Raw genomic sequence first — 27,923 nt, forward strand, 5'->3', positions numbered from 1 at the left:
CATGGACATTGGGGAGGGTATGTGATTTGGTGAGTGCTGTGAAGTGTGTAAACCTGGTGATTCACAGACCTGTACCCCTGGGGATAAAAATATATGTTTATAAAAATAAAAAATTAAAAAAAAAAAAATAGAGGTTAGTTTATCTGAGAAATCCCAGGAATAAGAAGTCTCTGGGTTACGTGAGACAGAAACTGGTCAGGCTTCTTGTCACTTGTCTATTCAATATGATCATTAATTCAGTCCAAGGTGATCACTCCTTCCATCCAGTGTTAGAGGTTAGGTTGCTCATCCGATAACAACCGGTTAGGTCCTGACTCTGTCACTCACTAGCAAGGTGAGCAATTGCATAGCCTTCCAACCCTCTGCTTTGAGGATTTGTGGGAGAATACATGTGCAGGGCATTGCGAATAAGAGACCACAAATAATAGACAAACACTGCTGATTAACATGTTCTTATAATGGATAGCTGCTTAAAAAATACCCAACTTAGTATGTAAAATATTCCTATCATTAAGGCAATGCTTTGTTCTTTCTTTTTTTTTTTTAAGGTTATTTATTTATTTATTTGACAGAGAGAGAGGGATCACAAGAAGGCAGAGAGGCAGGCAGAGAGAGAAACAGGTTCCCCACTTAGCAGAGAGCCTGATGCGGGGCTTGATCCCAGGACTCCGAGACTATGACCTGGGCTGACAGCAGAGGCTTAACCCACTGAGCTACCCAAGTGCCTCTGTTCTGTCTTTCAAAAGGGATCATATGTATAAACTAGGATGCTTAACTTAAAATGGGACCAAGAGAAAACAACAGATTGAGCATCAAAGTAAGAACTAAAAATACTTCCAAAAGAGATTATTCTGTTGTTAGTGATAACAACAAAAATATATAAATCCAGTGCTAATGAGTTACTGATTTTGTTTCTGATATTTTTTTTTGGAAAGACTTTCTTTATGCATATAGAAAGTGCACATGTATACAAGCAGGGGGGAGGGGCAGAGGGAGAGAGAGAATCTCAGACTCCACACTGAGCTGGGTGAAATGGGCATCCATCCCATGACCCTAAGATCATGACCCAAGCCAGAAATCAAGAGTCAGACACCCAGCCAAGAGTCAGAGCTACTCGGGTACCCATTAGAGCTTTTGTTTTTATCAAAGGTTTGTTGACTGCCATAACACAGGAGACGGTGGGAACATGTAATCCTCACCTAAGAAGCAAAAAGAGTAATCTGACCTGAAATTGTGTTCTACGTATCTGTGGAATTTTCCCCGACACCAATCATACTGAACTTAACCATCTACTACAGAAGCACCAGAGCCAAAAAGACCAAAAGTCCTGGGTCTCAGTGGCTCAATCAGTTAAGCATCTGATACTTGATTTTGACTCAGGTCATTATCTCAGGAACTTGAGATGGAGCCCCACCTGGGCTGTACTCAGTGGGGGTCTGCTGGAGGAGTTTCTCTCTGCCCCGCCCCCAATGCGCTTGTTTGCACGTGCTCATGCTCTCTCTCTCTCTTTCTCAAATAAATACATCCTAAAAACAAGCAAACAAACAAAAAACCCAAAGACCAAAAGTCCAATATTATTTCCCCACTGGGACCCTCACACAATACAGAAGTTTTTTTTTTTTCTTTCAAAAGGAAGGTAATCATAAATAAATGAGAAAACTTACAGTGATATAAATTTGTGAAGACTACAAAGTATTTTCACAGCCATTATGCATTATTTAGGACTACCATTATGCTTAGTGAAGTCAGCCTAAGAGGTCTCCATTGTGTTGTGGACAAATCTAAGACCAGCTGTTATTTACCCAAGGTCACATAAATGGCTCCAAGAGCCTCAACTCAAACCGGTCTTGGGTCCTTCAAGTCTAATCTTCTTCTTTTTTTTTTTAAATCTCTAAAAAGCAGAACAATAACTCAAATTCAGAAGGTGACAGAAAGGAGACAGGTTAAAAATTTGCTGTGATATTATTTGGTTGGAATCATCTTAACCTCTAGTGGGTTAAATGGTAGGTAAGTTCCTGGGAAAGTGAGGGTCAGTGAGACAACTTTGAAGGGAAAATAAAGGTAAAATCATCAGAATCCAAGACTAACAGCTTTAGGATGTCTCTTGCCACATTTCAGATCTAGGGACCTCTCCCTACCTGAACGATCCTAGCTCTCAAGAAAGTTGACTATGGATAGAATACCACACAAAACTGTTCTCTGCACACATGTGTGTGGCCCCCAAGATATCTGCACCATGTTTTCCAAGGAGAGAAATCATATTTTTTGTTTATTGACTTCTTTTATTTTTTTTTAATCTTGTCAAATATCATCTTTTACCAAATTTCAAAACTGACATGTTTTTACCACAACCACTGAAACCAGTGAAGAGACAGAAATCCATTTAAAGAAAATGCTAATCATATATCTTTCCCTCCCACAAGAGTAAAATATACCAGCCAGGTGTTCTAGTCACATCTTGCTACATTTTTAAAAAAATAAACATTGATGTAAGGGATTTGGGGTTGTTACTGTCATCTGGAGTCTTTCTCACATAACAATTTATTGACAGCCCTTTGGATCAATAGAGATTTAACTTATGTATTTGAGGAAACATTTAATATTCCACAATGGGATTAATACCAGAATTTACTCAATCTTTCCCATACTGATGTACATTATGCTTTTGGGGTTTTGTTTTGTTTTGTTTTTGCCTTGACAATGTGAGATAAATATCCTTGATTGTTAAGTCCTAGGGCTGTGATTTCATTAGGATAGATTTCTGTAATAGGGATTTCTAGGAAAAAAGCTACATATATTTTAAATGTAAACTTTAAGGTACGTTGTCACATTAGAAAAATTAAATCCAGAAGGATTAAACAATTAAATCTTAAAACACAAAACAGCAAAATCTCAACTTCACAGAGGCACTGTCACTAGCTATATGAGGCCCCTGATTAGGTCTTAAGTAAATGCAAATCCATATCAAAACCAAGATGAAAATTCTGCCTTTAAACTAATCTTGAGTCAGACATGTAGATAAATGCAGTTAGAGATAGATAGAAAGGGAAGCCCCCCAAACATCAGGCTGTCTACTTTGATCATGACCAAGCAGAGTACTAAGATCCAATCAAGCACCCCCATTCTGGGTCTCTGGGATGAGATTTCTCAATTTCATTTGGATTTATTCTCAACCAAATCTTGCTTTATTCCTTTAAAAGAGCCGAAGATCTCCTAGTGTGGTGATCTGGGCTGGTACTCCCAAGAGGCATGTTTGAGGAATAACCAGTGGCCTTATTTTCTTATCTACAGAGGCTTAATTACTTTAGTGAGATTTCCAAAGTGAGAGGAAAAGTTAAATTGTTTTTAGTTGATAGAGAAAAGCCCAAGAAGCTATATAGGGGAGAAGAAAAGAGGGGGACGATAAATCAAGCAGATGGAGAGACACTAGGAATGAACTGAAAAAAAATGTTTAATGAAAAAAAAATTACAGTAAGTTTTTTCTATGGAGTGACCAATGTGACTTCCTTTTGTGGAGAGCCACAAAACCTTCAGAACAATCTACTTCATTTATGATACTTTAGAGTTTGACTGTTATTTGGGGAGGGAGAGGAGACGGTTAGGGACAATGTCAAGAAGTACCAAGTTCGGTCTCAATATGGGCGGGAGCTTCCCAAGGGAGACCCTGTCCCATTGGGCCAGTCTCAAGTGCTGCTCCAAAGTTGGATTAGAAATGGAATCACATCCCAGTCTTAAACCCCTAAACCTCTCGATCAATCCTGGTTTACAAAGCATCTAAAGAAAGGAAATTTTTGACCAACTGATCAAAGCAGCACTCAGAATGGAACCACTGATTGAATATTGACCTCAGCAGGCACTGTAATTGCATCTTATTGGCAAATCATTACTAGTTTATCTTAGTAATAGAAAGCACAGATTGAAATTACAGAGGCACTTACTTCTCTGGATCAGGTGAATAAGTAGCAGGCAAAAAATTCCTCTGGCCTTTCAAAACACAGCGGAGGAGCAGGGGAAGGAAGAGAGGACCCCTGCTAGGAAGATTGGAGGTTGGCTTAGCCAGCCTTCCTGTAACAGGGGGAGAGAACAGTAGCTCCATGACCATTCCAGTCCTTGTCCACTCTTCAAGTCCAGTCACACCCCCTACGACAAGCCTTCCTTTACCTCCCCAGACCTCCTCTAATTCATTGCCCTCTATGGTGTCCTGGTGCCATAGAGTGTAGCGGTGAGGAGTTCAGGTTCAAGTTATGTGAACGATCTCACACAAATCACCCCTTTAAATCCCCACAACAACCCAATGGAGTGACTAGGAATAATAACCCCTCTCTAGAGATGAGGAACTTAAAAATTAGAAATAGCCAAAAGTTTAAAATAAGATAAAAATAAACATACATAGAGTTTCTAATATACTTTATGCCCCAGGGAGTAAGGAAAGACAGTCTGGGAAGCATGCACTGAATTTGCAGTCTACTTTGTATGGGGACTGGCAAACTTTTTCTGTAAAGGGTCAGATAGTAAATATGTTCAGATAGTAAATATGTTAGGCTTTGCAAGTATGATGTTTTCTGTAATAACTAACCAACTCTCTCGTTGTTATACAAAAGCAGCCATAGACAATAAACAAATGAACGGGCAGGGCAGCATTCTAATAAAACTTTATTTGCAAAATCAGGGGCCCCTGAGTGGCTTAGTCAGTTAAGCGTCCGACTAGTGATCTGGGCTCAGATCATGATCTCATGGGATGTGAGATGGAGCCCCGAGTTGGGCCCCCCACTCAGCGGGGAGTGTGTTTGAGATTCTCTCCCTCTGGTCCTCCCCCTCCTTCTCTTGTCTCTCTCTCTCTCTGTCTCTCTCTCTCTCAATCAGAACTACCCCTAATAGATGATTATTCAGTCACAGCTCCAATATCCCCAGTAACAGAAAGCTCATGCCTACACAGGTTACCCATATTCACCAAGGTGCACATGGGGGATTTTAGGATATTTTTGTGATTAGATTTCTGTTTCTGAACTAAACACTAAGCTGACAGAACACTAAACTGATAAATTTCCAAACTGAAATCTTGACACGGTAAGCACCTTCTGTGCAAGAAGACCAGAACATTTTTTCCACTGAGCAGTATTGTCCAGGCTCTCCTAACTACAGTCATCCTAGTGAATATATGAACCTCAACTTGAAAATAGCTTCTTACTCAGCTGCGAGGATCAGTAAGAGGGATTTCACTTGCATTTCTCCATTGTAAGAGCCTCTATCTATGAGAGAGGCACATGCTACATATAATATGTACACCTACTAGAAAACTACTTCTTTCTATTTTTTATAACATGTTCTTCGAATACAAGCAGTCCCACAGAACAGACACTCATCTGGAATTTCCACAGAAGGTAACATTCTCCAGGACTACAACCATTCTTTTGTGTTAGTCTGATATTCACTCAACACATATCTACAAGCATTTACATTGTACTTGGTTCTAAAGAAGCAAATAAACATATTAGAGTTCCTGCCCTCTGACAACTTAAACTTTAGTTGGAGAGATAAAGCACGAGGTTAGGAAGCTTTAGAAAACCACATTTGGTCTCTTGGTCCCATACCAGTCAGAGCACCTCTGAGGACTTCTACTGAACTTGAAGGGCCAGATGAGCTCTCAGAAATTTTACGAGTGTAAAAAAATCTTAAGACAAACATATTTTCATTTTGGTCAAATGTAATAGTCATTATTTGCTTTCTAGAATGCTTTTAACCTTTTAAAATGCTTTGAATGTATTTATTTTTATATCCTCCTTCTGTGAAGTAGATACAGCAAGCAGTGTTATTATCCTCATACTAGAACTCAAGAAACTGAGGTCCAAAAAGGGTAAATTGTTCTCCAGTGGTCTAGTGGTTAGGATTTTGTGCTCTCAGAAAGGGTAAATTGTTTGTTCAAGGTCACACGGGTTAACGGTAGTACTGGAACTAAAACACATCTCCTGATCCTTGCTCTTGGTCCTTCTCTTCAGACAGAGCTATCTTTCTCCTCACAATATAGATGAACCATTTATCAGTGCAACCTGCATTCCCAAAAGGTGAGCTTGGGCTCTAATCAAGGCTGGAAAGAACAGGAACACTCTCAACCTACCTCAAATAAAAGAGAGATGAAACACATGCAAGGGAGACACTTGGAACACAAAGGCTAAAGTGTAGCCAGGTTTCACGGAAATTTTAAAATTTTTTCAGTCATGGAAGCATCTCCTGCCATCTCTTAGGTGGGTCTCTGTTTCTGCTTCTCAGTCTCTTCTCTCTCCCCCACCAGCCACTACTTATCAATGGCCTGATCTGGCCACCAGCCCCTGGCCCTGAGTGTATATGCCCTCATTGACAATGACCTCTAATTCTCCTACTTCAGTTACTGGCAGGCATAACCTGGACACAGGTCAAATCTTTCACAGTTAGGCACTGAGCATGAGGTCAATATTGTTATGTCTTTACGGAGGCTGTGGCAGGCTCAGCAAAGACAAAACTGACCTTTGTCATGGACTGACTATAATAAAGAATGAAATATTCCAAGTATGACAGAGCAATGCTTGGCACATTATAAAATGTTGATAAATAATAGTTATTTCAGTGGAATTGTTACCAAATACTTATTTTACTGGCATGAATTCAACCACACATACTCAGGAAAGGAAAAGAGAGAATACCACAGCATTTTAGCCCAGCATTCTACTCAAAGAATGTTGCCTTCAGTGAGAATGAGATGAAAGATGGCTCCGCCATTCCCTCACTGGGCCCCAGTCCCTCCGGGTCTGTCACGGAGCATCTCACCATATTGCCTAGGATGCTGATGTGCAAAGATAAGTGCTTTTTTTACAACGTGGCCAATGTCTTCCTCTGGGACTCAACAGCTGGTTCCGACACTGGAGGACATGCCTGCACTTGGAGTCTCCAATGAGACACCTTTTTTGCAGGGTTTCAAAAATAATGTTGGGTGGTTAAAAAAAAAAATGTGGCTTCAAATATCTTTTCTTTAATTTAGCTTGATCAATTTTCACCTTATATGCTGTTTTTTTAATTATAGTAAAATATACGTAACAGAAAATATCATCTTAAACATTTTTAAATATGAAATTCAGTGGTATTAAGCACAATCCCATTTTTGGCAACCACTGCTGTGCAATCATCACACTATCCATCTCTAGAACGTTTTCAACTTCCCAAAATAAACTAACTGTATATAAACCAAGGCCCCCAACTTTGTGTTTTTGTTTGTTTGCTTATTTGTTTATTTAGTTTGTTGGTTTGTTTTTGTTTTGGGGGGTTTTGTTTTTGGTTTTGTATTTTTTACAGTGGGGGGCCTTGAACCAGACATCCATCAAATTATATTGCTTGGATTTTCTTCTGTACATATACCCACCTTGGGCATTTCATTCTCTCCAATAGATTTACCACCACCTACACTCTGATAATTTCCAAATCTATCCCTGTAGACGAGACCTCCTTGTTATGTCTTAGACAAATCCATGTAGATTTTACATCACAGTTGTGACTTCAGTATGTAGAAAAGTGAATCCATCTCACTACCCACCATTTCTTTCTGCCATGTTATATATCACTCTTCAAGATGTCATGAATAGGCTTATTGTCCAGATAAAAAATGCAAACATCTTTGAATCTTCATGTTCCTAGCCTACTGATCATATCATTCCAGCAGTGAACTCTTCAGAGAGAAACTGGGCTGCAATTTACAATGCGTATGGTAAGTCTAAGACTCCAGTACTAGGGATGGAAAGAAGAGCCATATCTGAGATAAGTTTGGTGAATAAATACCCTCGCAAGGACAAATAAGACACAGAGTCAATGTAATTACATGAGTTTTTCCTTACACACATAGCAAGATCATGGTTGACAGTCCTGGGACCCTGGATTGCTGACCATTGGTCATGCTGATATTCTTTTCACTATACAATTCTGTTTTGTGCTGCAATTTTTAGAAACTTCTTTCCTTGAAACTACAGAAGACGCTTCAGGAAGGAAGACAGCCTTTTGGAGGAGCAATTATTTCAAAATAATTTAGTTAAAACCCATTATATTTAAAAAAAAATTAGTCAGGACAGCAAAGAGAAAGCAGGGATCACCAAACCTGTAGAAATGAAACTACTAATGAGTGAATTCCATTTGCAGACCCTCATGAAAACCAACTATAGTTCTTGTCCTTGGGTTCCATGAGATGTTCTCATATCCTGCCAACAAGACTTCCGTTTCCATTCTTTGCAATCAAAGCTGAATGTCAAAGAGGTTACCTAAATCCTGGTCTAGTACATTATTTCAAAATGTCACACAACTTCTTTTTGTGACATTTAAATAAAGTCTCTAAACTGAAACTTTCATAATGGGTTAATTACAGCTGGATATTTATCATTTTTTTGTACTTGATTTTTATCTACTTAGTGGCCCCTAAATTGATTCTGCAAATGAATAACATTTAATAATAACCTTCAAGTGAATATAGTAATGATGAATATACAAAAGACATTTCTGATATATGTAAACATGCATAAGATATGCAGTTTATATACATTTCAGCAATACTCAAATTATTTTACGGAAAGTTTAATTGTAACAGAACTGAATTATTTGAGTTAAGATTTTTTTTTCCCAGTTAAAAATATTCATCTTCTTTAGGATTAGGTAAACATCTACTCACCATTCTAATGACTAGGAAACTCATCCTCTGCCCAACATGGGTTACATTCTTTCTCATTGCATCTTTGGACAACTTTCAACCTGGGCTCTCTTAGCTGTAATGAACTTTAGTTATGTTCAAGAATAAGAACAACTTGCCATTAGGCTAGTCCACTATTCCTCAATTTGTCATAATTTGGGTAATGGGGAAAGTACTTAGCATATTTTAGGAGGGAAAAAAATACATTTTAAGCAAGTTAATAGTATATTGAACCCATAAATAAGCATGCTGCTAAGAACTCTAACCTGCTCATTAGATAAGTTCTTGAAGTATTGCTGAACATGCTAAAAGAATAAAGGAGGGCGCCTGGGTGGCTCAGTGGGTTAAGCCTCTGCTTTCAGCTCAGGTCATGGTCTCAGGGTCCTGGCATCGAGCCCCGCATCAGGCTCTCTGCTCAGCAGGGAGCCTGCTTCCCCCTCTCTCTCTGCCTGCCTCTCTGCCTTCCTGTGACCTCTCTCTCTCTCAAATAAATAAATAAAATATTTAAAAAAAAAATAAAGGAAACTTCTGTATGCAGACAGGGAAAAGTATTGAAGGTAATTTCGTTTAAGTGAAAACATAAAAGTGCAGCACAAAGCATTAAAAAAATGCCATTTCTTATGTAAAATGGGAAGATGAGAACCTCTATTTTGTCTTGAATTTCATAAGGTGAAATCTGAAAATATAAGAACATAAGAAACTAAGAACAGCAGTTATTGATGGATGCATGTGGGAGGTATTATAGGGGGAATGGGAAGGATGTAGGACAAAGTTAAGAGAAAAACATTTCACTGCTTGAAATTTTATAGTGGATTTATTGGAATAAGACACACAGGAGTGTATATTATCTGTGCAAAGTCTGTCTGAAAAAGGAAGACTGAAGAACCGCAGAGAATGGGGAAGGCAGACAGAGTAAGCATGGTGGAGATTCCCCAGAATTAAAACAGCCAGCAAGGACCACAGACATGTTTCAAATGCCCCCAAGTGACCAGACAGCCCTGATTTCAAGTTCTTTTTAATATGAACTCCTATGAAGTCTTCACAGACTCTGTGATATAATTATAAAGCACAAATAGAGCTTGAGAAATGTTTTCCCAAAGTTACACAAACATTAAAACTTCAAATGAGATTTCCTTTCCACTCTTTACTGCAGCCACAGTAAAGAACACTGTGATTATACTCTACACATATTCTATACAGCTTTGATTCTGTCCTAATTCCAACTCGCTTTACCCTTAATGTGTTTATTTCAGAGGCTTAATTGTAAAAGAAAAGATCAAAAATGAGTAATGGGGTTTTTAAAAGAGGTGTTAAGGCTGTCCCTGTATTAGTTCCCTATTGCTGCTATAACAAATTACTACAAACTTGGTGGCTAAAGCAACACAAATTTATTTTCTTATAGTCCTGAAGTCCAAAGAGGGATCAATAGGCTAAAATTAAGGTGTTGGCAGGGCTGTATTACCTTCTGAAAACTCTAGGAGAGAATCTATTATACTCTTGTATTTTTCACTTCCTAGACTCTGTCCACATTCCTTGGCTCATGGCCTCTTCCTCCTCTGCAAAAAAAAAAGGGGGGGGGCGGGTCCTTTTTCCATCATAGCACTCTGACCTCCTTCCATTGTCACACTTCCTTCTCTGATTTCTCTTCTTTCCCCTTCTTCTATTTTTTAAAGATTTTATTTATTAATTTGACAGAGAGAGAGAGATCCCAAATAGGCAGAGAGGCAGGAAGGGAAGCAGACTCCCTGCTGAGCAGAGATCCCGATGCAGGGATCGATCCCAGGACCCTGAGACCATGACCTGAGCTGAAGGCAGAGGCTTAACCCTCTGACCACCCAGGCGCCCCCCCTACCCTTCTATTTTTAAGGAACCTTGTGTTTTATGTTGCGCCCTTCCAGACAATCTAGGATATCTGCCTTATTTGGCAATCAGCTCATTAACAATCTTAGTTCCACCTGCAAAATTAATTTACCTCCGCTATGTACACTGACAAATTCAAAGGCTGCAGGGAGCAGGACATGAGCATCTTGGGAACAGTGTCTGTCTATATAGTCCCTTATACAGGTTGAAGAAGAGAGGCATTTCTGCACTGAGTGGTGCATCCTGTGGAACACCATTATTGTGTAAGAATAGCGGAGTGTTCGTGTATTAAATATTTTCAGGAAAACTATTTTAAACCAAAACAGGTTTCTTTTCTATAGGATTTTGGAATATTTTATGTGTTAGTGTGCATGATTAATGGCTGATAACATATTTCCTAAGCAGATTTGACATAGAATTCCCTTCGAGATAATCCCTAAATATTGATCTTTGTGGAACTTTTATAATAAAATCTATCACACTGTAATTTTTTTCTTTTACTACATGGCTGAATTCTCTTTGCTAATATTGTATTGGATGCTCGTGTACTTATTTATAAGTAAGCGTGTATTGTAGTTTTCTTTTTCAGTGTGGTTTTTATTTGGTTTGGGTCATTTTCCAGAGGAATTAGGAATATTTGTTTTTTCCCTCATATTATAACATTATGTGGATAATTTAGGTTTTAGCTGTCCCTGAAAGTTTAGAAAGAGTGCCCTATAAAACCATCAGCCCTGGTATCCTTTATTTTTCATCTTATAACTTTAAAAGATAACAGTTTTGTCAGGGCTCTTTTAGGTTTATAGAAAAATTAAGCAGAAGAGACATAGAAATTGAACAGAAAGTACATGGGTCCCCTTACCACCAATTCCCCCTTTATTAACACCATGCATTAGTGTGGTACATTTGTTAACTGATGAGCCAATATTGATATATTATAATTAACTGAGGTCTGTAATTTATATTAGGGTTCATGTTATGATGTTTTGACAAATGTATAAAAATTTGTATCTACCATTTCAGTATCATATAAAAAGTTTCACTGCATTAAAAGTCCCCTGCGGGGCGCCTGCGGGGCTCAATCCGTTAAGCATCTCACTCTTGATTTTGGCTCACATCATGATCTCAGGGCTCTGGGTTTGAGGCTCACATCAGGCTCCCCACTCAGCATAGAGTCTGCCTAAGACTCTCTCTCCCTCTCCTTCTGCCTCTTCCCCTGACTCAGGCATGCACACACTCTTTCTTTGTCTCTCTCTCTCTCTAAAATAAATTAATAAATCTTTTTTAAAATGCCCCATGCTTCACCTATTCATCCCTCCTTTCCTTCCCCCAACCCTTAGGAAACACTGATCTTTTTATTATCTCCATAGTTTTGCTTTTACCAGAATGTCATATACTTGGAATCATGCTATATGACCTCTTCAGACTGGCTTCTTTCACTTAGCAATATGTATTTAACAATCTGACATGTCATCTTGTGGCTAGAAAGCCCATTTCTTTTTATTGCAAAATAATATCGCATTATATGAACTTGCCTCTGTTTATTTGTTTACCCATTGAAGGACATTTTGGTTGCTTTCAGGTTATGATGATTTTGAATAGAGTGGTTTAAACATTTGTGTATAGCTTTTGGTGTGGACATAAATTTTCAATTCATTTGAGTAAATTCCAAAGGAATTTACAATTTACATACAATTGCTGGTTGTATGGTAAGAGTATGCTTGCTTTTTCTTTTTTAATAACTTTATTTATTTATTTATTTATTTGGGGGGAACCGGTGAGGGGCAGAGGTGGGAGAGAGAGAAACCACAGGCAGATTCCCTCTTGAGCACTAATACAGGGCTTGATCTCAGGACCCTAAGACCATGACCTGAGCCAAAACCATGAACTAAGCCACCCAGGTGCATGCAGAGTATGTTTACTTTTGTAAGAAACTGACAAGTTAGGGTCACCTGGGTGGCTCAGTTGGTTAAGTACCAGCCTTCGGCTCAGGTCATGATCCCAGGGTCCTGGGATGGAGTCCCACATCAGGCTTTCTGCTCAATGAGGAATCTGCTTCTCCCCCTCCTCCTCCCTTTCCCTCAGTGATCTCTCTCTCTCAAATAAATAAATAAAATCTTAAAAAAAAAAAAAAAGAAAAGAAAGAAAGAAGGAAGGAAAGGAACTGAAACTGAAACCAACAAGCTTACTTCTAAAGAGGCTATACCACTTTGCATTCTTTTCAGGAATGAAAGAGGCTTCCTGTTGTTCTGCATCCTTGCCATATTTGGTATTGTCAGTGTTTTGGATTTTATCCATTCTAATAGGTGTATAGTGGCATCTTATTATTGTTTTAATTTGCAATTCTCCAATGAAGTATAAGTATGACATTGAACATTTTTTTTTCTGTGCATATTTGCCATCAGTAGATTTTCTTTGATCAGGTATCTGCTCAGATCTTTTGTTCATATTTTAATTAGGCTGTTTCCTATTGTTTTAAGAGTTATTTGTGGATTTGGGGATACCAGTGTTGTTTTCACAATACGGAATCTGTTTCTGTTTTCTGGAATGGAATGGGTATCATTTCTTCCTTACATATTTGTTTGAACTCACTAGAGAACCCATCTGGGCCTGGCGCGCGCTGTTTGGGAAGATTACTATTATTGACTCAATTTCTTTAGTAGATATATAGGCCTTTTCAGTTTATCTGTTCTTCCTTGTGTGTGTTTTGGTGGGTGTGTCTTTCAAGGAACTGGTCCATCTCACCAAGTCCATATCACCACTATCATAAGAGTTGTTCATAATCCTGATAGCTCTTCTAATTGTGGGTCTTAAACAAATGTTTATCCTTTTATGATTTTTAAAATAGTATGAATATTTACCCTTGTGGAACCAATTTTAATAATTCATGTTTTTAGGAAGCTACCTATTTCAAATGTATTGACATATGGTTACATAAAACACTCGTTCCAATCCTTCTAAACTCTTAGCATCTATAGTTGCATTTCTATTTTTTCCAAAGGTTTAGCTCTCTCTCTTCTTGTTTCTTCTCCATTAGACACTCAAGGCAGAGGGGGTCATTTTGATGTTCTAAAGAAGTTGTTTTTGTTTTATTAATTGCATTTTGTTTCCTATTCCATTACATTAGCTTTTGTCATCATCAATTATATCTCCTACCTCTGTTTGAATTATTTTGATGTTACCTTTAGTTTCTTAAGTTAATTATTTAATTCACTTTGATTTTTTAAAATTTCTTGTTTAATAACTTAAATATTCACAATAAGCTACACTCTTTTCTAAATGATTTGCAAACTTGGGATTGAATTTCTCTAAGATTCCTATATTTTTGAATGTATACAGTTTTCTTTATGGCTGTATGATCAACATGGACAAACCTTCTAGTCCTAAGAAAAAATGTGTATTTGTTATAGATCATAAAATGTTATATGTATTTATTAAATGAGATAATAGGGTTTACCTCTTAATTAGCATTCTCTTTACTTTCACTTCATTAAATACCCAATTCTCTTCACTTTCTTTTTTTTTTTTTTAAGATTTTATTTATTTATTTGATAGTCAGAGATCTCAAGTAGGTGGAGAGGCAGGCAGAGAGAGAGAGAGAGGAGGAAGCAGGCTTCCTGCAGAGTAGAGAACCTGATGCAGAGCTCAATCCCAGGACCCTGGGACCATGACCTGAGCCAAAGACAGAGACTTTAACCCACTGAGCCACCCAGGCGCCCCTCTCTTCACTTTCTAGAAGCATCCGCTAGAGACTCTTTCTTGGGAGGTCTCAACCCAGAGCTTTCAGAGACTAGATGAGTCATATCCTATTTGCAAAGTCCCTCTTGGTTCCTTTTCTGAGAAAGAAAAATGTCTGAATGTTCTGAAGGCCAGAGGCCATATACTGACAGGGAACCCACCCTAATTAAGTGTTCACTGCATAAATAATTTGCTTTGGATACACTGAATTTTCTAAAGTTGAACTTGATCTCCCAAACTACAAAGAGGAAACCAGTAAAAGAAACAGACTGTTTTCTTCTGTATTTCCAAGGAAGGTGATTTCAAAAGATGACAATGCAGCCATCCTATGAAAAGGCCAATGAACAATGAACATAAAACATCTCATTTAGATTCATTTACAATATCCTTCATCAATCTCCTCTATCTCCACCGTGATCTGTGTGTGCTTCAATGTCCAACATTCAGACCAGGACTCTTGGAAGAGCTTTATAACTGATAGTTTTTCTTTCCTTCTCCGACCCTTCCCATCATTCTGTCCCAATAACCTATATTCCCAAAGTAATACTCTGAGAACAACATTTCCTATAGATTTTGGCACCAAGTACAGTCAAAACTTCTTAAACACTCAAGTTCCTTGACAATAGAGCCAGCCCCCTTTTCTGACCTTTTCAACTTGTGTATTTCCCTGAGCCCTTCAGATCTTCAGAGACTGATAAATTCATGGACAGCATATCCATTTTTTATTTTTCCCACCACTGACATTTTAAGCTGAAAGTCTTTTGTTTCCAAAACTGAAAACTAGAAATAAAATAATTCCTGCCATACCCAAAGCCATGGCTCACTGGTTACTTGTGATGTACTAGATGTACAATGTTTTACATTCACTTTCTTCATTTAGTCTGCATTTCAGTAAGATAGGCACTGCTATTATCACTCCCAGTTAACACACAAGGACGCAGATGCTCCGAGCAGCGAAGTCAAAATCAAAGCATACTTGGTTAAAGAACTACACTATTACTCTCTCTTAATTGCCCTGCCAGGACCAAGAGATCCCTTGCAACCTAGACCAATTACTCACAGAGAGTAAGCTCCCAACAAATTGTTCTTAAATGAACGAATAAATGACTGAATGACTGAGGGAATATGGAAATATATGCTAAAATGCTTTAGAAATTATATATTACTATGCAAAAATTATTTATCACATATAAAATCACCAGTATTAGATTGTTTTTATGAGGGTGACTCTTTTCTTTACACTTAATCCTATGATTTATATTAATATATGCTAAATGAATATTGATGTATGGTTTTGTTCATTGTTTTTCTCCCAAACCCAGGCAGAACCTCACCTTCCATCATGAGAACCTCATGTCCAATGGCAGATAGGGACAATAAGAAGACATCATATTGAAATTAGCCTTCAAGTATGCATATTCCTGGAAAGTCAGAATTAGTTCAAAAGCAAAAGACTGTGGAGGGGCATGTGTGTGCGCGCGCACGTGCATATGTGTGTGTGCCTCTACTCAACATTTTCAAACATTTGGCCTTGCTATTTCTTACAACGTGGTCACATCTCAGAAGCCTCCTTCTGACCTTGTACAATCTCAAATCACATGCAAGCACCAGATGTCAGTGTTGTGCAACTTTCAGGCTGACTGCTTGAGGAGGCAAGCTGGTCTTCGTCGCTTAGAGACAGAATCAACAGCCATTTATACACACGAACACAAACACTCGTAGGTGCCAGAGAAAGCTTAGCGTTCACGATAAAGAAACTAATTTGATCACGTACACAGCACCGGAAGATGCAGCTGTGGGTTAAGGGTTGGACTGAATAAGCACAGGAGGGACAGTAAGAACCCACAGCATTCTCCTGGCCCAGAACAGGATGGAGATACCCAACAAGTACTGGTCTGAGTCTTTCGCCACAACGGCTGTGAGCGAGAACAGAGGACGGTCAGTGTTGTTTGATTCATGGACAGTGCTTCATCTTAGCAAGTAATGTGGCCCGATGGCCAGACTCCTGCCATGCCCTCTGGGCCAGCCATAATCTGGCCCCTGCCTGCTTCGGCAGCCTCTCTGGGAGGCTCACTCTCCTCCTTTCTCTCTACTCCAACATCAAGAACTATGTTCCCCGCTGGACCCAAAAGGTCTGCTTGGACTGTGCTTGCCAGCCCCTTACTCCTACTTCTTCCGATCTCAGCTCCAGTGTCCCTTCACCAGGAAAGGTTAGGTCTCCTAGGTCAGGTCTCTTCTTTTATGGTTTTATAGTACCCCTTAATTGCCTTCCCAAGGCTTATCACAGTCTGCAATTACATAGTTGTCTGATTATTTGTTTAATGTGTATGTAGTCAACTTCAGCTAACGTGTGAACCCCATTCGAGTGGTGAAGATGGCTGTTCTGCCCGTCACTGCTGTCCCTACTACCTAGCATAGAGCTTAGCATATAGACGGTCTTCAACAAATAAATGTGAAACAGACCAATGAATGAATAAATAAGTAAACTTTGTTTATATGAATGGATTCCATCCACTCTTCCTCAGAACAGACTTCTGTGTGCAAAGGAGAGCACAGAAGATAGGGCGGAAATAGGAGTGAGTATCCCAGACAGCTGGGAGTGGGATGGTCACGCTGTTCCCCCGATTGTGAGACCTCAGCAGGCTAAGAGAACTGTAGGAAGGCGCCCTGATTTGGATCTAAATTATATTCGCGGGGCTGGAGTCCACCAAGCAGCGACAGACTTCCGTCTAGCACGCGTGAACACAATCACAGACTGGTCCTATCAGCAAAGAAAAGAGGTCAGGTTGCAAATATATGAGGCATACCGGCCTTTTCCTCAGAATAAATTATTTGAACTGTATTATGTAAACAAGATGATAGAGATAGAAAAGACAGCGGGCCTGAAGTGGTTTTTCTGGGGCACGTGCCAAAGGGGGGATAAAAAAATTTGGCTATTTTGCTTTCTTCCACAAGATGGGGCAATTGGAATGAGTTCCCTACAAAGGGGGCAGCACTAGCGATGCCTTTTCCATGTGTATGCAAGCTCGATTTGGTGAGACCAGAAAAATGGAGCCAGTTTTGAACTTGTTTATGCAACTGTGTCATATTTTCTAAAAAGATCAGGTCCAGGGAAGACAAGAGTTAGGCAAGAGGAGAAAGCCTAGGGCAGGTGCCCACCCTATAGTGAGGTCAAAGGGACACTGCCCAGCTTCCAGAACCCTTAACATTCTAGCCCCAGGGAGCTATAAGGGTCTCCAGCTCAGGAACAGCTGCTGCAAAATTGAGCAAATTTACCATGCAGAAACATTTCCTCACATTAGGAGGAGATGAGATATAATGATGCCTACTTTGAACTAAATTATTTTAATATGATCAATCACAATGTACGAACTCTGCTTCTTAATATCTTCACTTGCTGCTTGAAGTCTGCAATGATTTCATTCAGTGGAATATTCCATAATGCATTAAATCAGGCCCTACATAAAATAATTATGACACCAGAAAACTGGAGTTTTATTTAGATAAAACTCTTGTTCTACCTATGACCTATTTGCATATGACCCTTCTTGCTTCTACCTGGTTCTAGATCTGTTCCCAGCTCATTATACATTTGTCCCTGGAAAAAACCTGAGGGACGTGGGATGGTCAACAGTTTCTAGAAATTGGCATTTTTCACAAAGATAATTCATATTTCTGTGGTGTTTTTATCATCATTACCTCATTCGATTCTCCTGATAACCCTGCAGGTTCAAATGTCGTTTTTAATCATCACTGTCTCACAAACCTGCAGTATGGGATATCTACTTTTTCAATACGCACAGCAGGTAAGTAATGGAGGTAGGCAAGAACCCAAGTCTTAGGACTCCGGCTCTCGCCCTCCATGGATGGGAGTGGTGAAAAGAGAGGAAGGAAAGAAAGGACTTACCAGAAGTCAGCATACGTGGATATGAGGGTCAAGCACACATTGTTATGAGCTTAGAAACCCAGCTAAACTGGCTTTAAAAACAGAAGAAATGCCTGCTTCCTTCTCTCTCTCTCTGCCTGCCTCTCAGTGTACTTGTAATTTCTCTCTGTCAAATAAATAAATAAATAAAATCTTTAAAAAAAAAAAAACAGAAGAAATGTATTGGCTCACATTCTAGAAAAGTCCAGAAGTCCGAGTTACCAAAAGATGCTAGTCCTTGAGGTCTTAGGTTCATCTGCAAGCGTCCCTTACAGCTTCAGTGGTCCCAGACTATCTCCTCATGGTAATAAAATAATCTAAGTAGGTCCACGTCTCCAAAAGTCCCACTGAACCACATTGTTTAGGTGCCTCTCCCTAGAGTTTCCTCACCTGTGACTCAGCCTCTCCTTGGTCCAGACTGGGTCTTTGTCTGAACCAGTCCCAGTGAGGAAGTTGAATGTGGCTTATTGTCCTGATCTATTCAGAATTTCTCCTAAATTCTCCTCTAATTCTCCCCTAAATTCTCATTACTGAGAATAAGTGAGTGGTGCGTTATCCAAAAGGACAGCCAGAAGGAGGAAACAGATTCTGGAAAATCAAAATAGATCAACCTTTTTTTCTGAAATTCAATTAATTATAAAACATGGCCTCAAATAAATAAAAATTTGTGAGGGTTCTAGGTCTGTCTTCACTGCTGCACAATTAAAAGAAAATCTATTAAAGAATGTCCCAAGGGCACTTGGGTGGCTCAGTTAGTTGGGCATCTGCCTTTAGCTCAGGTCATGATCCCTGAGTCCTGGGATTGGGCCCTGTATTGGGCTTCCTGCTGGATGGGGAGTCTGCTTTTGTCTCTCCCTATCCCTCTGCTGTTCTCCCTGATTGCAATCAATCTCTCTCTCTCTCTCTCTCTCTCTCTGTCAAATAAATAAAATTAAAAAAAAAAAAAAAAAAAAAAGAATGTCTCAGAGAAGGCTTTATGAAAACAGCTTTAGAAAACTGGAAAACCAGATTCATAGACCTGGTGCTTAGAAAGCAGAGGATTGCTTAGGAGCCCTGGAGAGGTCAGACTTCTAGAGTAGGTAAGTATTAAGAGACTACAACTTGGGGCGGGGGGATTAAAGAACAGAAAATCTACTTGGATTGGAAACTTGCTAGGTCCCTTACATAAAAGTCTGCAAGGAGGAGGGCTATCTAATCCAATCTCAGAGCCTATTCTGTTTAACCCATCACTCGCTTCTCCAAACAATAGTTTCCTCATTAGTGATGTTTCCAGGGGTAGTAAGAGCTACCTATTTCAGCATTTCGTGAGAATTAAAGGTGATAACGTTCACGAATAAAAAAGTTTTGTTAATACAAACACTACACAAATGTAAAAATTATATTGCTGGACATTTTACTGATAGTTTTAAGTTGCTGAGATAGAAGGAAGTGTTTGCCAGAAAATGGGTTCTCCTTTGACCTTTCGAAAATGCATTGTTGAGGATTACATGTACCTCCCCTCCCATTATATGTACACTAACCTCCCATTAGCTCCACCCCATCAATCTCAAATCTCTCAGAAGAGATCTCCAAATTCACTCCACAGTAAATTTGTGTACCCACTAAATAGTATGCATGGGTCATACACATGTTTTCAGAATTGACTAATTAGCCTCACTTGTAGAGCAGACTGTTAAGAATTATCAAATAAAAATCTAAAATGCTGCTACATTTTATAAAACAGCTGAAAGTTCTGACGTACAATGCTGCCTATTGCTTAATGGAGCTGCACTTGAAAAAATACCCTTCTGTAAGAATCCCCGTCCAATTTCTTTTGGGATGTCATTTGCAATGGTCCAGTAGATACTATCAAGCAGCTCTGCCTCAGAGACAGCAAGTGCACAGAGTTAGAAACATTGTCTTGGATGCGGCTAGTTGGGTATCATGGTGCAAACATAATTTTTTCTCAGTTTTAGCAATTAGAGAAATGACAATTAACTACTCACTCTGGGAGCTGGACATCAACAAATTATCACACAAGGAGCAAGAGTTAAAAGAAATAGAAACCCTAGCACACAGACACATTTTTCTCTCATTTTATCTCTTGGTGGTAATCACGACCTTGTTTTTTACATTTTTCTAACATAAAAATGATCCACCCTGGTTCTTTTCATAGTATCTGAGGTTCTGTAAGAAATCACTATTGTGTGCCCATAATGCTTCTGAGCCTTAAAGAAAGAACAATATGAAAAATTTCCTCTTTTGCTTTCCAGGCATGAAAATCTTTGGTAAACTGCAAAAGAGTGAGGATGTCATTCTTCCCATCATACTTCCACCAACGAACCCTGCCACCAGTATTCTGTGACGGCAGTGTAAAATCAAAAAAGAAAAGTCTTTTTCACATTTAATAGGAAAGAGAGGGGCGCCTGGGGAGCTCAGTGGGTTAAGCCTCTGCCTTCGTCTCGGGTCATGGTCTCAGGGTCCTGGGATCGAGCCGCGCATTGGGCTCTCTGCTTCTCAGGGAGTCTGCTTCCCCCTCTCTCCCTCTGCCTGCTGCTCTGCCTTCTTGTGATCTCTCTCTGTCAAATAAATAAATAAAATCTTTAAAAAAAGAAAGAAAGAAAGAAAGAAAGAAAGAAAGAAAGAAAGAAAGAAAGAAAGAAAGAAAGAAAGAAAGAAAAGAAAGAGAACCAATGTTGTTCTTCAGAAATTTTGCTTGGTGTTTGGGATACAAACATGGATTAGTTCCCATCTCTAAGTTGCTCTCAAAATAGCTCAAACTAAAAAGATTGTCTCTAAATCTGTGATCATATACTCAATTTCTACCCTTAGAAGTATCTTTATCTTAAACATAAAAATTTCAGGAATTCCTCATCTAAATCCCTCTTTCTCTAACATTCCTTTGTTACTCAGTAGTATCGTGAATGTTCTTTATACAGAATCACTTAAAATTATTCATTATTAACTATGTTTTTCATATCTTTTACTCAACTCCTGAGTGGTATGTAGAAATGTTCCATTATTTAGAGATCCTGTTTTACTCTTTATATTTGAAAGCACAGCTGTAACATACTCATTTATAATAACTACTGTGAGTTCTTCATGCGTGGAAGGGGTTCCAAAATAAAAATTCATTGAAAAATAATAGCTCTGTGTATGTAGCACATATTATACAAGCCCCATTCTAAGCACTTTATGGATATTGATTTGTTTAGCCTTTGTAAAACCATAAGAAGTAGCTCTACCATTATTGCCCATTTTACAGATGACTTAACTGAGACATAAAGAAATGTACCTCAGGTTACTGAGATAGTGAAAGCCAGCGCTAAGATTTTTAACTTGGCCATCTGGCTCCATATTCTAAGCTCTACACAAATCAGAAATATTCCTGCGACATTAAGGATTCAGAACCTTGATTTGAAAAGCAGAGAAATGATATCTCACTAAAATCTTTTCAGGAATGTAATTATCTGCTTATGTCAAGTGAGAGCTAATGATCCTCATGGTTCTGAATGATACTGACTTGGTAGGGGTAGAGGGAACACTTACCTACATACAGCTCAGTTTCTACAGCGAGATCTTAAATATGTATGATCTGCTTCACTAATTAGCAGCTCTGTTCAATTCTCTGCATCAACTTTAATAATGTCCACAGCTATGTAGATGAGCTCGATAAGGAGCTGCTGAGCAAGGACAAACGTGAAAACCTGAGTCACCTTTCTGACACAGATCAAGATAGTTGTTAGGGTGAGAGTCTGTCACTTTATTCATTTAAAAATATGAGGGTATGCTGGATAGACTTAGAAAAAAAGAAGTTTATTGCAAGATGATATTCCCAAGGGATGCTGCTTTAAGAAGAGTTGGAGCCAGAAACATCACTGCCATCAAGATTCTCTCCTTTTCTCCCAGCTCTGCTTCTCTGTCAGCTTGATTCTTTCCCCTCAAATCAGGTTTATCAACACAGTAAAAATCACGGGCTGTTTCCTTTATTGGAAACTTCCTGACTCTCTCTCCCATTTCCAATTTAAAACATCGTAGAGAAAGTCTGACCTACATTGTGTCACTGTGTCCATCCCTGGATCAGTCAAGTATGGTCAGGAGGATAAGGTCCGGTAAGAACATGGTAGCTGGGAACAAAATGTTTGGGAACATAGGATTTCCCAAAATTACAAGTAGTCTATACCCAGAAAAGTGTCCCTGGACAGGCAAAACAATGAGGCAGGACATGAGCAAGGAAACAAGTTGGCCCCTGTCCTGCTGTAGAAAACAGGTCAAAAATTCCCCCAAGTCTCAGGGTTGTTTACTCCATACTAAGAATAATAATCCTGTCTATTTCACCAAATTGTGGTAAGAATTGCCTGAAACATGTGTGAATGTGCATAGTAACTTGAAAAATATTACGAAATTTCAAGGTATGACTGTTGCTATTACTATCTATAAAGGTAACTAAATTTCCCATTTTTCACACTGATGCCTGGAGTCAGACTGACACAGCAAGTGGTTTGAACAAATTGAAGCTCATCTAACATCACAGGCTGTGAGTGTACTTCTTCTCAAACCATATTGCAGTCCAGCTGTGCGTGGTTATTATGCCAAGTTCATCAAGTGATGGTTGAGCTTCTCGGAGAGCAGGCATAGGGGAAGGCAGAATGAGACTCAGATGGAAGGGAAGAACTCAACCGGGAAACCCTGGTTAGTCTACTTTACAGAGAGTTTCCTTTTACTTCCTGAGCTTAAATTCGCTGGTATATACCAGAGGCAATTACCAGCTCATTAATTTCCATGTGGACAAAGAGGACTGTTTAATAGGTCAGCTATGTGTCACCTGAAGTGAACACCAGCAACAGAAGAAAGGGTAAATGGTAAAAGGGATCAATAGGAGGGGGCCTCCCCCGAGTCAGCACTAGATATAGGGATTCAGCTGCTCTTTGGGTACCAACTTTGCTGCTAATGAGTGATGAATGACTGATTCTTGTAAATAAGTCTTGTTTCTTCCAGGCTACCTTTCTCTTTACATCACATCAAAGGGAGAACCTCCAAGTAAGTATACAATACACCATTTACAGCACACACTACAATTCCCTAGGTATGTTCCTGGACATCATTTATTGAAAGTGATGCATTTATGTCTGTTAGAAATACTGCTGAACCTGGGAGCCAGTGAACCATTTTGGTGGCCTTGGGAATTGCTCCACATCTTCATTTGCAAATTGGGAATGATACGATCTATCTCAAAGTGTTAGAGTGAGGCTTAAATGCAATGATTCATGAGAAATGCTCTGTAAAGTAAATGCTACATGAACATGAAGAATTTTTCATAAAGTCCTAATGACTTTGACTATGAAATGACTATGAAAATCCCATCAAAGGACACAAAGAACATGTAGAATCTCCATGTTTGGACTTAATGAAACTGGAAGTCAAAAAGTTCCAAAGAGCAGGCCAAGGTCACTCCTAGGAAGCTGAAAGTATAGGTACTCCAGGTCCAAATCCACTTTAATAAGTTGTTTTGGCAATGGTCCACCAGAGACAGATGTCAATATTACTGAAAATATACCTTTTTTTCTCCTATATTTAAGCTAAGAAAAGAAAATGTAATTAAAGACAGAATGAACCCTCCCCCAAACTATGACCACATCCATATGTCTATAATGGTACTTATGTTGGTACGGTCCTAACCATTACACTATACCATCTCCCAAGGAAGCTAAGCTTGGTGCACTGTCAGACCTTTTAAAAACTCAAGCAAGAGAAAGATGTATATTATCCAGAATCTTCAGCTGTTTCTTATATATTCCCAGAGATCATCCCACTGGTCTGCTTTCTGACTTCATTTGGCTATGCTCAAGTATCCATCTCATCAACACTGATCTCAGAAGTTTAAATTCATTGTGAAGGTTGCAAAGCTACACACTTGTCTTTCTGGGTAGCCCTGTCTGCTATCCACCCTGTCAGGTTGAGCACACATGTGCTCCGGTGTAGTGAGAGGCCCCAGATGGAGGTCAACCAGATGTAGCATCATCCTCACCTCTCCCACTAAGAAGAATGCTTTTATAGCAGCAAGGATGCTTGGGAAGTTGATGGTTCCCCCAATGACAGGAGAGAACAGTATAAAGGAGTCATGCTGAAACTGATTTTAATGTATGCAAATAACTTAAATCCATGGTACTCAATTAATGCTATCCATTCCAATCACCTGACAGGCCTGAAAACACAGTTACCAACACTTGGCCTACCCCAGACAAGTGACACTAACACGCCTTGCTTTCCATACCACAGTCATTTTCCATACCCTGCAAATGTGCCTAGGATGGGAACAGCTCTTCCTTTGGTCTCAGTTCCCAGGGCCTTGCAGAATAGAAGTGTCTCACTGTCCTGAGTAGAATTTAAAATATACTGGAAAATCAGAGTAAACATATACAATTTTTCTATATTATCCACAACCGTCTATATTCAGCTAGTGAGGTGCATCCCACCACCACGGCAGTGGGGACGGGTTCAGGCTCAGAAGATGCAGCCAGTGCTAACTACTCTATTTAGTTAGCTGAAGGATAATCCCAGGAACGGTAGCCAGCACACCATTCCGATCTCCGTCGGTCTCATTGGTGGGCCAGGCAGCTGCCTAAGCAGGCAGTTTCTTTGGTGTTCCCATCTATTTGGGCTGAGCATGGCCACAGCCAATGAACAATATGGCCACAAGAGCCACCCCTCCCCCCCAACTCATCACTCTTCCCTTCTAGGAACAATCCCATTTTCACAGCACACAAGCTAGACCTGTGGGCTCCCAGTTATCTTAACTTAATCGTTTGAGGGAATTTGTGGTATAAGAAGACCCAGGGACTTCTTGACTCAGAGTTCTATATACTATCCAGGTAGGGAACTGAGGATACCTCTAGATCTGAAATATTTTGAAGGGTGTCATTGACCCTGTGAGATCTTCACCTTCCTGTTCACTATTAAAACCCAATGCCCTGGGCACTCAGTGGGTTGAGCCTCTGCCTTCGGCTCAGGTCTGATCTCAGGGCCATGGTATCGATCCCCGCATCAGACTCTCTGCTCAGCAGGGAGCCTGCTTCCCCCACTCTCTCTCTCTGCCTGCCTCTCTGCCTACTTGTGATCTCTATCTGTCAAATAAATAAAATATTTTTAAAAAACCCCAATGCCATAAGGAAGTGCCCTTTTGCAATCAAGAGTAGAAATGAGGTTCTGTGGGTTTCTACCAATGAGTTTAGTCTTCTGCCTGGCTAAAGGGAGGCTCTCATTTAATTGGGCAATAGCAAGATAATTCAGAGATCCACAGAAGCATCTCTATCACTTCTCTCGGAAGCAAAGGCAGTCCCTTCTCTCATTTGAGCCCATTGCGCTACCCTGGCTAGCATCAGGAGAAAGCCAGCCAGGTGGGGTTCTTAGGAAAAGGCAGGACTGTGGAGGGACAGGAAACGCCAGCACTAAGCTGAATTGGTGAGTGGGTGGCACTTTTTAGGAATAAGACTGTACCTGGGTTCCTGAAGCTGCCTGCTTTGACCCAACAACAGACTCCCAAGATGGACTTGGGAGTGTCCTGGCCCTTGGCTCTTACTTGTCAAGGGGGAAACATGAAGGTCTCACCCTCCCCCATTCCACAACTGCTGTCACAGCTGCAGGGTCTTCAAGATGGCCCCCGCTGCTTTGTGGCAAGAGACCCTTCATAAACTCCAGTCGTCAACATGACATCAACTCTGCTAACCGGCAAGAGCCTGTTTCGCTGTCCCAGTATTTGCACTTGGCTAAACCACATCCACAGGCTGCTTCAGCACTCTTTTTTATTATTATTTAATTATTTATCTTTCCCGAAATGAACACAACATGTCAGTCCTGAGAGTCTCGGGCAAAAATTTCATAAAAAGCTGTAAAGTACAAATAGTCCTCTTTTAAAATAAGGGGGTGGGGCTCATCTTGGAGAACAAAGCCCCCCTTTGAAGACTAGCGATTCTAATTTGGAGCTGTTTCCCACTCCCAATTCCAAATCTGCATCATTAAACCATGAACGAGTGAAGAGTAATAATTGTGAGAGAGCCGAGTATTTCTTAATGATTTTCTGTCTTATACCCAAAGCAAATAAGCCAAATGCTTACTCAAAAGCTGCGGGAGAAGTCGGGGTGGGACTTGGTTTTGCAATTTCTTTTTTTTTTTTTTCTATAGTCTTTCTTCTTCCACTGAAAGTGTCTATAAAATTTTTAAAGGAAAGTAGGTTGCTAAAATGTACTTAATTTGCCATGATAGATTGAGTCCATGCTTCAGTGACTGTAATTGAATCTGTGACCTATTTCTTTAGTAAAGTAGAAATAGTCTCTGGGGTTTTTGTCACTACCATCTTTTAATGAAATTCAAAAAGACTGTCAAAATGTCTACACTTTTTCTACTGGTGGTTAATGTTATTACTTTACAATTTGTTACTTTTTAATTAATCTTAATAAATGTGTACACACTCTACCTGGCTGTTGGAGATGCTAGACATTGATTCTTCACTGTCAGAAGGCAAAACAAAATTAAAAGGCCAGCAAGGGCAGAGCGGCAGGGAAAAGGTGTGGACAAATTTCAGTTCCACTTTCAAAAACTACTTGCAGGCATCCGTTTAGAGGATCTTCCCTGAGAAGAGGGGTGCGTGGGGGTGTCAGCAGCAAAAGGCTGAGGGACGTCCCTATGGCCTTCTTGCTGGTGCCACCACTAACTGCTCCAACATCGCTTATGGGCTGCAAACATGACAAGCCGACAGCCTCAGGGAGCAATATTTTATTGACAAAATGTAAGAGAAAATATGTTTGGCTGCTTTTAAGCAGTGGTGTAGGAGGGTGTTACAGAACCAGATGGTTTAAGTTAGTCTTTCATTTGCCAGGATGATGGGAAAATGCTGACTGCTCTGCAACAGAAATGGCGGTGGCCGCTCTGCCAATGGGTGATGAGCTGTGGTTTCCAGGGGCAGCTGCTCCCTCCAGAGTCCAAATGGCCCAAGGTTCCAAGTGAGTTCTAGGGTCCATCTCCTACAGTCTCTGGAGTGGGACTGAGGAATGTGTCTCCAGGTCTTCACCATGGTGGTGTCCACAAGAAAGTTCTGCAGTGATTTTTAAATATGGCCCTAGACCACAGCATCAGCATCATCTGACCTGTTGAATCAGAAACCTGGTAGCCAGAATGGGGTCCAGCAATCTGTGTTTTACAGCCCCTCCAGATGGTTCTGATTCTCAATCAAGTTTGTGAACCACTGGGCCAGAGAAAGGAGCTGGGGTAGCTGAAGCATGGTGGTGGGAGGTAAGTAGTGAAAATGAACCAACTGGGATCCAGTTGAGAACAATTGGTTGTTCCTCTTATTTCCCAAAGACATTTAGGGCTTTTCCATCTTGTTGCCTTTGATATTTCCTCTGGCTAGAATGCATCGTCTCCCACTCTCCCTTTTACCTCTTCTCAATCTCTACATCTCAAAATCATTGCCATTTCCCAAGGTTAGTTGATGTCTCCCTTATCCTACAAAGTCTGTCCTGACTCCCTCGGGAGCATGCAGTCTGTCTCTTCACTGAACCCTCAAGGCGGTCACCTTTCTTGCAGCACATACTTATAGTTTTGTGCCCCTAGGAGACAAACCCTTGGGGAGCAGGTGCTCTTTCTGGTCATTTGTTGTATCCTCATAATGCCTATTAAGGAACCGAGGAGATACTAAAATGACTTTTGAAACACAGGGAGATTCATTCA

Source organism: Mustela nigripes, chromosome 17 (genome assembly GCF_022355385.1).
Source record: "Mustela nigripes isolate SB6536 chromosome 17, MUSNIG.SB6536, whole genome shotgun sequence".
NCBI lineage: Eukaryota > Metazoa > Chordata > Mammalia > Carnivora > Mustelidae > Mustela > Mustela nigripes.